This window comes from Parasteatoda tepidariorum, chromosome 4 (genome assembly GCF_982258835.1).
Source record: "Parasteatoda tepidariorum strain Cologne lab strain chromosome 4, Ptep-v5.0, whole genome shotgun sequence".
NCBI lineage: Eukaryota > Metazoa > Arthropoda > Arachnida > Araneae > Theridiidae > Parasteatoda > Parasteatoda tepidariorum.
This window is the reverse complement of record NC_141758.1, coordinates 120621776-120635650: the sequence shown is the minus strand read 5'-3', so window position 1 is coordinate 120635650 and position 13875 is coordinate 120621776. Positions and strand designations below refer to the sequence as shown.

The following is a 13875-nucleotide window of genomic DNA, read 5'->3' as shown; positions in this document are numbered from 1 at the left end:
CTGGAAAAATTATACACTTTAATAATAAAAATTATTGTAATTGACACTTATAAAAAATAATGATAAAGGAAAAAACTCTAAAAAGTTATTCAAAAAAATTACTAAGGATAAATAAAAAAAAAAACTGAAGGGCAGCTTTTTCTAAACTAACTACTTGTTTATAATTGAGAGATATTGAAGGAGAGGAGGTATTCATTAAGAATCCATCAATATTTTACAGTCTATTTTCAAACCTTCCTTTTTAAAAGAATAAACTATGAATTTCTGAAAGCTCTACTTTCTTTATCTTTCTGGTTAGTCAAATTTTGAGCAGCCAGGCTTTTACTGTATATCCATAGAATGAAATATGTGGAATGGAATTCAAAATTCATAAAAAAAAAACTTTTTTAATTTTGTAATATCACAAGTTAAATTATTTCCATGGCTACAAAATTCAATTTAATTTTTACCATTACTGCCATAAAATAGAAACTTTTTTTTAACTAATATTAAAGTCCCCTGTGAAATTGCAACAGCTTTCACTTTTAACGCATTGTATATTTCATTTTTTATCACTAATTGTTTTAGAATTATTTAAAAGTAAAATCAGATTATCTAATTTAAATACAATTTTTAATTATTTTATCAAACTCAAAAAAAAAATATATATATAAATAAAATATTCTTGCACTATAAAAAAAAATTATAATTTGAAATACAGTACCACCTCGAAAATCCGGACTTCTGAAATCTCTAACCTGGTAACAAGAAGCACAATATGGAAAAATGTTCTAGAGAAGGCCAAAATGGATTGATGTACCAATGATGATGATGAATACAACAAAGTTAACAGTTTACTCAAGTTTACACCCAAAATATAAATATTTGCTTAAATCTTATTGCGCGCCTGGACAGGGATTGAAATTTTCTATGTCACAAATGAACAAGCAAAAATTTTTACTCAATAGAACCAATTTAACCTCTTTCCTGGTTATAACTGATTGATTGACCTGGTTATAAAGATTGAGGCAAATGTTTTTACTGAAAAGAAAACAGTTTATAAGTTCAGCCTAACAGGCATTGTCTAATGTCCTTTTACACTTTGATTCATTTTAGATCCTTGGAAGGCACAATATAACAAAGAGTTATTGTAATTTCATGCTAATTAATATGAGAATAAGAGAAATTTCAATGATGAACATCCACAACACTGAAGATAATTAAGAAAATAGGAAGTTGTAAACTTACTTTACCACCTTTTTCAACTCAGTCATATACTCTGGTCAAAAAATCTCTTTCTCTACAACGTTTTGAGACTCTAATAGTAGTAGCATCTGTAGAACCTGTAATCAACAGGTCTAGCCCGCATTTATCAATCCACGCAGGCCCCAAGTGACGATCTGGAGTGGTGTTAAAATCCCCCTAAAACAGAAATAATTCTGAATACATGAATCTACACACTTAAACCTATGATGTATTTCAGAATATGCACGAACAGAAAACATGCGTAGAAATGTAAAGAAAATGCATTACAGATACACTTCAAGAAGTAAACACTAGAAGTAATTTTTAAAGAAATCAACGGCTAATTTTTTTATAAATTTGTCAACAGTATTTCACTTCAATTTATTGCAGTTTACAGTACTATATAAGCTGACCACTTGCAATGCATAACTATAGTAGCTCATTCAGATAGTAAAAATTTCTATGTTTATCTATTAATTCCTATTTCCAGTAAAGATCTTTTAAGATAAGAGCTTACATCAATTTTAGTTTCATTTTTTTTTTTGGTGTTACAAAATTTATTTATTAAAACAATAATTCCTAATGCCAATTTTCTCTAATTTCCCCCCTTTTTCTATTAAATTTTATTTTATTTATTATCAACTAAAAAGTCAAATAATATAATTCTTTGAACTATTTTAGGTTAATTTTTTTTTCTTCATAAATTCTAAAAACTGAATATTCCAGACTTAAAAATTCATTAAAAAAAGAAGAAGAAAATAGGAAGATGGATGAGTTACAAAATTTTTGTATTCTGTTTCAAAATAGGATGAATTTGGTTCTTGATAAGAGGTCAACTTAGACATAACATAAACTTAGTAGGCTTTACTGTATAAAAAAGAAACTGAAATACATCTAACAAGTATGGGTAAGTATTGTGTTGCAGAAATGCAAATTAATGTGTATAAAATAAATTTATTACAGATCAAATGATTGTAATAATAAAATCAAAATACTTAAAACCTAGCTTTTCTCCTATTTCAAAAACACAAAAGCTCAATCAAAATAAATATAAGAAACAATAATCCAATTAATTATTTATGATGACAATAATTTAGAAAAAAAGACTTACTGTGCAGACTACCCAGTAAGCACACACCTCACGGCAAACGTAAGGCCATAAGCTGGCATTCTAGGTAGGATAACGGCAAAAGGCAAGTACAATAGGGTCCTTTATCGTTTGTTTTGAGGCATTTCAGGAAGAGGCGGAATAACTCTTCACTTAAACAGGCCCGAAAAATAAAACGGTTGTTTGGCCTCTTACACTAAACTAGTTACAGGACCTTTATTGTATACCGTTAATTAATTGTAATGTTACAATAGATTAATAATGAATAGATGCAGAGTTGATAAAAAATGTGCTTTTAACTCAAAATTTTGAAAAAATCAGGATAGAAGGGGAAAAAATCCATAAAATATTAACCGTATTTCTTGAGAGAAAAAAATTTATTATTTTATTTTTCTTTGAAAACTGCTAATTTTTTACATAGAATATTAAAAACTAGAATTTTATTATTTTACTATAATCTAAATATACTTTCTGTAGCATTACCTATTATATTTTTTAAAAAAAATAATTTTATTAAAAAATAATTATTTTAAATTTTATTACAATTTTTAAATAAATATATATATAATAATTTATTTTTTATTTTTGAAATCATTTTCTGAAGTATAATTTTTAACTCGAAATATAATATATTCTTACTTTCTAGAAAAATTTAATACATATTCCCTTAAAAATAAGAATAAATATTAAAACTTATAACTAGAACAATTCCTTTGTTCATTGAGAAAAAGTTTTTATTTTTTCGATTGCTTATTATAAAATTCTGTTAAATTTATTGTATTAAACATGTACTTAAGAAAGACTTATTGAATTGAATACTCATTGAAGACTTTCTTTTATTGAAGACTTATTATTATTATTATTATTGAATAAGGGATACATTTATTTTTAACGTTAAAGGATTCAACAAAAAATCTATCATTTTTATAATTCATGGTAAAAAAAAAAATATTAAGTAGTAATTTTATATGATAGCAAAAAAAGGTTAAAGGTCCATTATTGTTTGTATTTTGGCATTTTAGGAGGAAGCGATATGGAAACTTTTCCCATTGGTTATGTTTTGGTCGCTTAAAAATTATTACTGTAAGCCCCAAATGAAATTAACACAAATTTTTTTCCAGAGATTCCTTTTTGAAACCTTCTTTAAAACAAAAATGAATAGGTAAGTTCAAAATTCATGTAAATAAAAAAATCTATTTATAGAAAGAAAAAAAATAAATATATTGTAAATTGCTTAAATCCTCCTTGAAATTATAAATTTCTTGAATTTAGAGCAAGGATTTTTAATGAAATATCCTTTTTATTACATTAATTTACTAACTTTTATTAAAATTTTAGTATTTTGTAATAATGAATGTATACCATTTTTTAAATGGTATACATTCATTATTACAAAACTTTTAGTAAACTTTTTATTTATATAAACTGTTTTTTATTTTAATGTTCATTTTAAACTTAATATCTTAGTTTAATCACTTACTTCTCAAAAACTGGATTCAAAACAGTTTAAATGGTCTTAAGAATTTTGAATTTTCAAAAAAATGTGTTTGAATTTTCTGATTGTTATAGCAAATGTTTAGTCTAATAAAGTAAATAACTTTTTTTTCCCTAAACTTTTAAGCAATACTTGAAAGTAATAATTGTTTAGGAAATTTTATTCCTAAAATACATTTTTAAATAATAAAAATACACTAGGATATTTTTATTAATTAAACTTCAAAATACTAAGCAAAAAAAAATTTTTTTTTTAAACTTATAATACAGAATATAAATAAAAATAAAAATTATACTTTCAAAATGTTAATTATATTTATTTTTTATTTGCATAACAAAAATATTTCTTCATGCAGCATTATATTTATTTTTAAAATAGTTTATATACATTAAGGAAAAAAAACTGTTTTGAAGGCGCTGTTTTTTAATTTTTTATTTTAGACGTGTTTTCGAGTCCTGCAGATAGATGGCAGAAAATATAAAGAGTAGGGTCTTGTAGGGTATAGTTATTCAAAACCAGAATTGCGTCATTGAGTTTTATTTTAAAACTCAATTCTTTTAATAGAAAATTAGACAAAATTAAACATTAAATTTCTCTGTTTCAATCTTTCTCTACACTTACATTCATCACATACTTCAATTCAAGTGTTAATAAAAATAGCATCGTATTTAAAGCTGGAAAAAATACAAAAGTTACAGCATGATTTAAAAAAAGTTACCGATTTTTTCTTCTACGAAGTCGATATAAGATTTAAATAAAAATACATTCTGTGAAAAATTACTCATTCACCAGTAATATTCCCTAGTTGTAGGAAAATGAAAGAAACATAACAATACAAAATAATAATCACACATTGAATCATTGTCAAATGTCATTTGCAAAATGTTTCCTATACATGAATTAAAAATATTCTTTTTTCTCACAAGGGGTTTTAGGTTAACAAATTTTAAAATTGTGCTTTGTTTTAAATCTTAGGAAATAATAGCAGAAATATGGCTGAAATATGAAAACAACGGTAAGAGTACCGAAATTTTATCTGTTTGCCCAATTAAACTGTTGGTATAGTTTGAAATTTACGGTCAATTTGCAAATCAATATTTTAGAAAAGACATAACTATTTAGACAAAATTGAATGATTATGTAATTAGAACTAAGTGGAGCTCTTTTAACCATAAACTAGTGAAAAATGAAATAGTATTTCATGCTGCTGAATCGACTTGGCAATTTTCATAGTACAAAACGAATCCAATGAATCATTTTCATACCTCCTTTTTAAAGAGTGCAGTTCTTTTCGAATTAATTTATTGAAATCCGGTTAAAGTTTGATGATAATTTTTAAAAAAATCAAAAACAGGTCATAGTTTGTAAACATGCAAATAGTATTTAAATATATTAAATGTTTTTCAGATAGTGACGATAATTTATACCTTGACTGCAGGAGATAAATTTTTATCAATTGAACCGCTTACTGATAATTAGAGCCCGGAAGTTCAGGCAAAATGCCATAAATGCCCTTTTCTGCCTTTTTTAAACGTTTTCTTCTGAAAATGCCTTTTTCTTTCCTTTTGTTCATAAATGCCTATTTCTGTCTAATTTAAAATTTTTCTGCAAAGCTTTTTGTGCTTTTGACCGAGCATAAACGCAAAATGAGGAAATTTTGAAGTACAGAAATGGTTGACTGTCATCCGACGTATTGTAAATGCATTTATAGAGATTAAGACTTTTGGACAACTCCCTCCCTCTGAGGCAGTGGTCACCCCTCGTACAGTACAATGGCTATTCATCTGAGTTGTTCATCATGAATGGCTATTCATCATATTCATCTTTCAATTATCTTCTCGCAAATCGGAATTTGCAATGGATTTATGCAGATCATTTATAGATGCCGGCATTCTGCTGTGGAAACTTGAAAATTAAAAGCATACGAGCTTTTTTGCAAAAATATATGAATCAAAGTGTGCCCTGTGAATCAACTTTAAGGAAAACTTATTTAGATGACTGTTACATCGAAGTTCTTAAAACTATTCAAAATGAAATCGGAACGAAAAACATATGGCTATCTATAGATGAAACGACAGATGTAACTGGACGATATGTTGCGAATGTTATTGTTGGCGTTATGGACCCATTTGAAAAACATGAAATCTTTTTGTTGACATCTGAACAGTTGCAAAAGACTAACAGTACTACAATTGCACAATTGTTCACTAATGCACTGGCTTTACTTTGGCCAAATGGTACTGAGCATGAAAGAGTGCTATTATTTCTTACAGATGCAGCCACCTACATGAAAAAAGCTGGAAATGCCTTAAAAGTTTTATTTCGTAATATGATCCATCTAACGTGCCTTGCTCATGCATTGCACAGGATCGCAGAGGAAGTAAGAGGTCTCTATCCTGAGGTAGACTCGCTTGTTTTTAGAGTGAAAAAGTATTTGTGAAAGCCCCTTCAAGAGTTCAAGTGTTCAAAGAAATTGCACTAGACATTCAATTGCCTCCTAAACCGATCCTTACGAGATGGGGAACATGGATTTCAGCAGTCTCATACTACTGCATAAATTTTGAGGAAGTTACTCGAGTCCTTACCAGCTTTCCGGATGAAGAGGCAATATCCATAAGAAAAAGTCTGCTTAGCAGTTCTAAAATAACAAATGAACTGACTTTTATTTATTTTGGGAAGCTCCCTGGAGCTATTGAACGCATGGAAAAAAGAAATATGTCTTTGTCCGAGTCACTAAAGATTTTCGACAATACTATTGAATAACTAATGTCTGTGCCTGGATCAGCTGGTGACAAAATAAGGAAGAAATGTGAAAACGTCATCTCTATAAATACAGACTTTGAATGCAGCAAGGACATTGCAAAAGTACTTTCTGGTGATACTGTAGTTGAACTTACCATATCTCCTACCATGGCAAGTTGTTTTTGGTATGCGCCCATAACCTCTGTCGAAGTAGAAAGATCCTTCTGTTTCTTTAAAACTATATTGATTGACGGGAGACAAAATTTCTCCTTTGAAAATTTGAAAAAGCATCTAGTTGTGATGTGCAACAACAACCAATCATTAGAATAAATCTGCATGCAATATTATTGTAAGTATGAGTTTTCAATTTATATTTCACACTTACGCAGTTGAGGGTTTTTTTTGTGCAATTATGTCCACTTCTTTTGTACCATTGCTACGACAGTCGAGTAAAATGAATATGTAGGTATACCGGATACTTCTGGCAACTTTTTTTATACCTTGGATACCTATACGGGCTTTTAGGCATTACCAACTACCATTTTGCTCCAATTTTAAGTGCCTTTTTTAAGTGCCTATTTCAAGCTTTTTAAATGCCTTTTTGCCTGCCTATTTTTGCATTTCTTATTGCCTGAAATTCCGGGCTTTACTGATAATAGTTGTTCGGCACAATTTATTTTTATGTATCCTTGTTTTCTACATGGAGGCACCGTCACTTGTTCGCTACGCTCGATAATCCCTGTAGTTGAATCTCATTCATCAAGTTTGAAATAATTGAAGATCAAGTACCAATCGTTTTCTTCCCCTTTTTTTTAATAAAAATTACGATCGGATTGCCAGCAGTTGCATTTTAAGGATTACTAAGTTTTGACAAATGAAAAACAAGGAAAAACGGTTTCGCCGAGAGTTATTACGGATTGAAGATGTTCTCTGGAAAAAGCAGTTTATCATTCTGAAGTTTGTTTGTTATTTTTTTCCTCAGAACTAGTGGCATTGGGCACAAACCGTTCTTCAACATTGTACTTAAAAGTGTTTTTTTTCTTCCTGAAAAATCGATTAAAAACCATTTTGTTTACAAAATATAAAATTATTACACAATTATTTAAGTACATTATATTAAATTGTTAATTGTAACAAAATAAAAAGGATAGCTAGATTTGAATAATAAATAACTGTGCTTAAAAAAATTACATTTAGAAAGGCAGAATGTGCGACACAATAAGAATTAATAAATTAGAAGTAATTTTTTCTTGTTAGCAGATCATATAGGAAACAGTTCTTATTTCTCTTTATTCTACATATATTTTCAAATGTCGGTATGAAATGTCGAAGTTTTATATTTGGCAACACCTAATTTTTTTTCTATATAATATTTTTTCTTTAATTTTGCTATTTTTGATATTAAGTCAAGAGGGATATTATGAAAATCGCGTAAATGATAAATTTTTCTACAACAATCGATAAATATTTATTAGTTAAAGAAAAAATTAAAAAGAACCTTTGAAATTGTAATAATTTTCAAACAAATAAGAGTTTCTAAAAGCAAATAAAGACTCTATGTTACGTTTATAAACAAATTTAACTCTTTCAGCAGACCAAATTTAACTTCTGCAGCTGAATTCTTGCTGCCATAGAGCGGCCCACGTGTTATTTTTCCAACAAGTTTAAGAGTAAAAATAATCTTGACTTAATTTTAGAATTATTTTTTAATTCCATTGTAATCTTCGTTCAATTTCCTACATATCTTCGTAATTTGAAGTTTCTAAATCTAACAGTGTTTGACAAAATGTAACGTTAAGTTGAAAACCCCAAAACAGTGGCGGTGTCAGTGACCTTTTCAGTTTTCTGACGGAGAAGGAAATTTATTAATATCTGCTCGTTTCACATTAATTTAACAATGCAGTTTATTTTTCCAACTTCATATAAAAAGAAATTTTTAGAATTGGTCAGTGGCAATGTTATTTTTCTAGGTTCTCATACGTTCGTACTTTTCGATTAGATCAACTTCAACACTATTATCTTAAGTAAAGAATTCTAAGAGTCATGAAAAAAATCATGATAATATAAGCATTAATAAAAAAGCATCTCGAAATGATATAATAGAAAATAAAGAAGATAATTTTTGAAACTCTTGGAATTCATTGTTTTACAGACTGAGTTTTTTCTTTTTATTTTCACCACAGCATATTTTTAATAGTGTTACATTAAATTACTTTAAAGCAATTTTATATCCTTTTTATAGTTAACTTATACACAACTATTGTTCTCCTTTTTGGCAGCAATTATTATATAAATATTAATACTGAAGAAAGAAAAGAATTTTGTATTGTTCTACGAAACGTATATTGGCTGGAATTAAAAATCAATTTAGCCCATTGGCTGACAAAATGACAAAAATTAATTTAGAGACCTTTTGTAATTTATGACGACCTTATGAAAAATATATCCAAGAAAAAAAATGACCAATGGGTATCCAGTGATCGGAATAGTGCAATCACAATTCTCTCATGTTATTAAACAAATAGTATTCTTTAACTTTCATTAATCTTTTTATTAACGCATAAAATTGTAATTGTATAGTATATTTTTTTCTCTTAATAACACATACTTTTTTTAATTTTTTATTTTAATAATCATTTTTGGATCAATTCTGTTTTTAGAAAACAGTTCAAATCAACCTTTCAATAAAATTTTATATAAATAATATCTGATATCTAGTAACTTAATCTTAGTTTATTTATAGTTAAATATAATAAATTTCGCAATTATAGTAGGAATAAAGAAGTTTAACAAATACGACATAGTTAAGTTAAATTTTAACTCTTTATTTTGTAAAAAAAAAAAAAAATTATTTTGATATTCATATTTTTTGTAGAATATTTATTTTGAAGAACTTGTAATTCAACTTTGAGTAATTTACAATGAGCAATTCTTTTGCCGTATTGACTTATTCATTCTTTATTTGACTTAGCTCAAATAAATTTCCCCATATAATCAATTTAGAACAGTCCAGTAAACATATCTTAATAGAAAATTAAAGGATTTAAGTTTCCGACTCAGAATTTTAACACTTTAATCTTTACACTACTATAACAAACCTTAAATGAAAATATTATTTCGAATTATTTTCGTAAAAACAAAAACAAAGTTTACTCACTGTCCCTTCTTTACACAGGGGGGTTGCTCTCCCAGGAGCGACCCATCATAAAAATTAATTCCTTGAATTAGTGCTGTTTTAAATAGTTTTCAATAAAATTATAATAATTTGAATTATTATTAGTAATGATTGCACTAAAATTAATAGCTCGTAATGCAAGCACTAAACTGGATGAAATGGAAGAAATCTTTAATTATCACAGAGAATAAAATTAAAATTTATGAAATTTGTTGAAACTAAGTTCATAAACAGGTTTTGTTCATTTACATTGAATTTGTAAATTTAATATAAAAGATAAAACTAAAACTATAAATTCCACGTTTAAATTTATTAATAAAATTATTCATAAAACAAAAAATTAAAGAAGATAAACTTTATTAAGTATTTTTCTATACTTATATTTTATTTTATACCAATTAGGAGTAAAAGATATTAATGCAAATAAAATTAATTTAATTAATTATAATTTTTTTTAATGCTTTTGTTGTAAGCAATTTCACCTTTTTATGTCCTAATCAAACTTAAGTTCAGCATTTAATTTATGATAAACATCTTTTTTAAAAAAGAAAATCAATAAATAAAAAATAATAATATGCTTTCTTCATTCTTGTAAGAATTATAAATTAATAACTCTCTAAAAGATTAGGAATTAAATGACAATACTAAATATTAAAAAAAATTATTATGTTATTTACATAATAAAATATATAAATCATTGTTTAGAGTTTTGCAGAGCAGTTTTGTTCTGTTGGAGTACAAACTTCATGATCTCCTTTAAACTTAATATACAGAAATATTAAAACATTAATGTTAGCATATAATTCATAACCCTTTGAAAATCATACTAATATTAAGCTATATTTCTATTAATTTATTAGTATTAGAGACGTAGAAATTAAAAAAAATTTACAGCTAATTTAACACATTGGACATTTATTATTCAGATCATCAATTCACAACAGAATACGGATTAAATAAAGAATTGTGTAGTATTCATATTCCGAAACAGATTTGTATGATCAATTCTTTAAAAAAATTACTTAACACATAAATAAACTTTTGCATTTAAAAAATATATTTCAGGCAAATCTCTTCTCTTTCAGGTGTTACTTTTTAAGTCACAAATATTGGGAATTATAATCAGAAATGTGAATTTAAGGGCTATTAAACCATAACCACTCTCAAATAAAGAAAATTAAAAAATTGTGATTTTAATAATTTATATGTATATTGTAATAATTGAATTTTTCTTCAAAGTTAATAATGAATTAACTATTGATAATGTAAGAAAAACTAAATTGTGCCTTAAATGCATATAATTTTGTAAGACTTTAAAAATAAATATATATACCATTGAATTAGTAATAAAACTGATAACTGATTTTTTTGGAATATTAAAAAACATAAATAAAAAAAATGTGATTGTCAATTAAAATAACTTTGCACAATTTCTTGATTCATAAGAAATTAGGACAATATATATCCTTCTTAATGAAGAAAAAATATTTTTATTTCTTGAAAAAAGAAGTACTTTGAAAAATTCTTATTTATAAATGTTTTCTACTAAAATTAAAATGTTTTAATTATATATAGATTAATACAATAAGTTAAAAATATTACACTTATTTTCAGCAAAAATTTTACTTACCAGATGAAACAGTGAAGACAGAGTTGTAGTCAGGCATGGTAGCTTGCTTGGTTGAATCATCTTGTATGTACACAGGTTGATTTGTTTATGATCTTTCCTGCTTCGTTCCAAAGCTCTGGCCATATCTTCTTGTTGCTCATAATGATGAGTATCCAAAGCAACAGATTCAACTTTTGTTTCAGGTTCCTATCGAATAAATGTGATTTTACTAAAAATAATTATTTATACACTTGCAGAGGTACATTAACTATTATTTATACACTGAAAGCTTGTGGAAATTAAAAAAATTTTAAGATGCATATAAATGTTTGTTCGTATTTTTCACAAGTATTTATTAAAATTTTATGAACTTTCACTAGAAAAGAATAAAACGCTTAATGAACATTTATTTTTAATTTATTAATGTATTTCAGTTAACAAAATTACGTTAATATCTGGTGAAAATGTGAGAAATTTTTAATGGCCACTTTAAAAAACTAGCTGTCCTTTCAAAAGGAAAATAAAATAAAAAATATAAGCTTAATTTTTTTTTATTGACTTTTATACTTTAGAAAAATTGACAGTTAAAAGGATTTTTTTTTTTTTTTTTTTTACAAAAAACATGATTATAAAGAAGCAATGATTTCTTTTAACCACATGCAACAACATAAAATTCGAAAAATAGAAGGGCAGTTTAATTAATAACTAACCATCAGGTCAGCTGATAGCTTTTTGACTACCAGTGATAGGAACATCAATTCTTTCATAGCATCCAAAATACTTCATCTTCAGCATCCAAAAATACTTCAAGGATGTTCAACATTTTCACCCTCTAAGTAAGAAAGCAAAAAATATTTTAAATTAAATACATAAATAAGCTAAGCTACCAACATGAGAGAAAAAAAAAACAATCCAATTCACACCAACTCTCAAACCATTTAGATAACATTCTAGAAAAAGGAAATTTTAGATTTTATAATCAATTAAAAAAAACTGGTATTTTAAATTTGATGCACTGCTTTAAGCTTACAGTTGTCTTTAAATAAACTTGAATTTATTATTTTACAAATAATGACTGGAGACAAAAGAACTGTTGCTCTCACATGGACCCCAGAAGGAAAACGAACTAGAGAGGTTTTAAGGTCGAGATAGAACATTGCAAACTTAATATCCTTGTATACAAGTTACTTAACAAAGAATTAAAGATAACAATTCATTTAAAAAATAGCAATCGGAATTTTGAGAAATAATAATGTTTATAAACATTAGAGCATTTCAGATTAACAAAATTAAGTATTATAAATAAACAGAAGAACAAGGTTCCTGAATGTTGAGCACCTTCTTATTCATTCAGTTTTATAATCTTTTGTAATAACAATTTCTACCTGAGTAAATTTCTTGTTTATTTTGTTAGTGAATAAATTTTTTCAAGATACCTCAAAAGTGGTAAAAACAAATTATTGGTTTAAAATCAGTTACGAAAGATTGCACAAAAATATTTTTACGCTTTTAGCTTACTTGTTTTCTGTGACTTTTCAGTTTTTTTTTGGAATTCAAAGTTTATACGGGGTTAGATAAAAGCGTACAGCGAACTATTAAATGAACATCTCAAAAAGGAGCAGAAACAAGAATAAATAACTTTATTCTAAGCGTGGAGCATGGACACTAGAGTATCGTATGGAAGCCCAGCTTAATGTAAAATTTCCCCTACAATTGAACTTGAACAAAAAAAAAAAAAATACGGAACGTCTTGTATGGATACAGAACCTTACATGGTATACAGTTGTTACATGGTATACAGTATACTTATGGATACAGTTGTTGTTACTAGATTATTCTTATAACAATGAATCAAACATGTATCAAATCATTTTATTTTTTGTGAACTAGTATTAAGTTACGTATGATGGGCAATTGAAAAAGCAGCTTAACAAGGTTAATTCATAATATTTTCCCTGAGAGTAACAAAAATCTGGGCTTCTACTAATTTAGTTTGAGATACATTTTAAATAGGTTCTGAAATAATTTTATGTTTATTCATGAAAATACCTACTGGTTTGTTTATATTTTCTTTTTGTTATGTTTTAGAAGCTGTTTGCAGTGTTTTCACATACACTAAAGTAAATGAAGTTGGAAGCATTATTAGAGGCTGGTTGCGCCATGCTAAAGAAAGAAGAGTTTATTTTGTAAAAAAATTAAGGAAATAATAGTGTAAATAAAATTTTCACTTATGTGATTCTAATATTGTTTATTTTTTTCTATTCTCATATTTATTTGCATACACTAAATTTATGCTGCAAAAAATAGATAAATCCTTAAAACAAGTTATTTTTAATATTTTCAAGATACTGATTTAAGTATGCCTTCAGCTTACAATTCCTCAGCAAAACATGGCAACAGCTGTTTTAGTTTGTATATAAAAACAGATAATTTTCTAATTTTATTTGTTTTTTTAAATTGCATCATTGACACAATAACTAAACAATAAAGTATGTGATCCATAAACATCTATTTTGAGTTTT

The 13875-nt window shown here is 26.5% G+C and overlaps 1 long non-coding RNA gene across 1 annotated transcript; it reads right to left on the bottom strand.

The window, feature by feature from the left end:
* Nucleotides 1-5379: 5379 nt before the first annotated feature.
* LOC147812664 (uncharacterized) lies at nt 5380-12822 on the bottom strand. The gene is made up of 4 exons (XR_015433358.1): nt 12739-12822; nt 12064-12185; nt 11375-11560; nt 5380-7613 (listed from the first exon to the last, which is right to left on the bottom strand). It is a non-coding gene; the product is annotated as an uncharacterized LOC147812664 (long non-coding RNA).
* Nucleotides 12823-13875: the final 1053 nt, after the last annotated feature.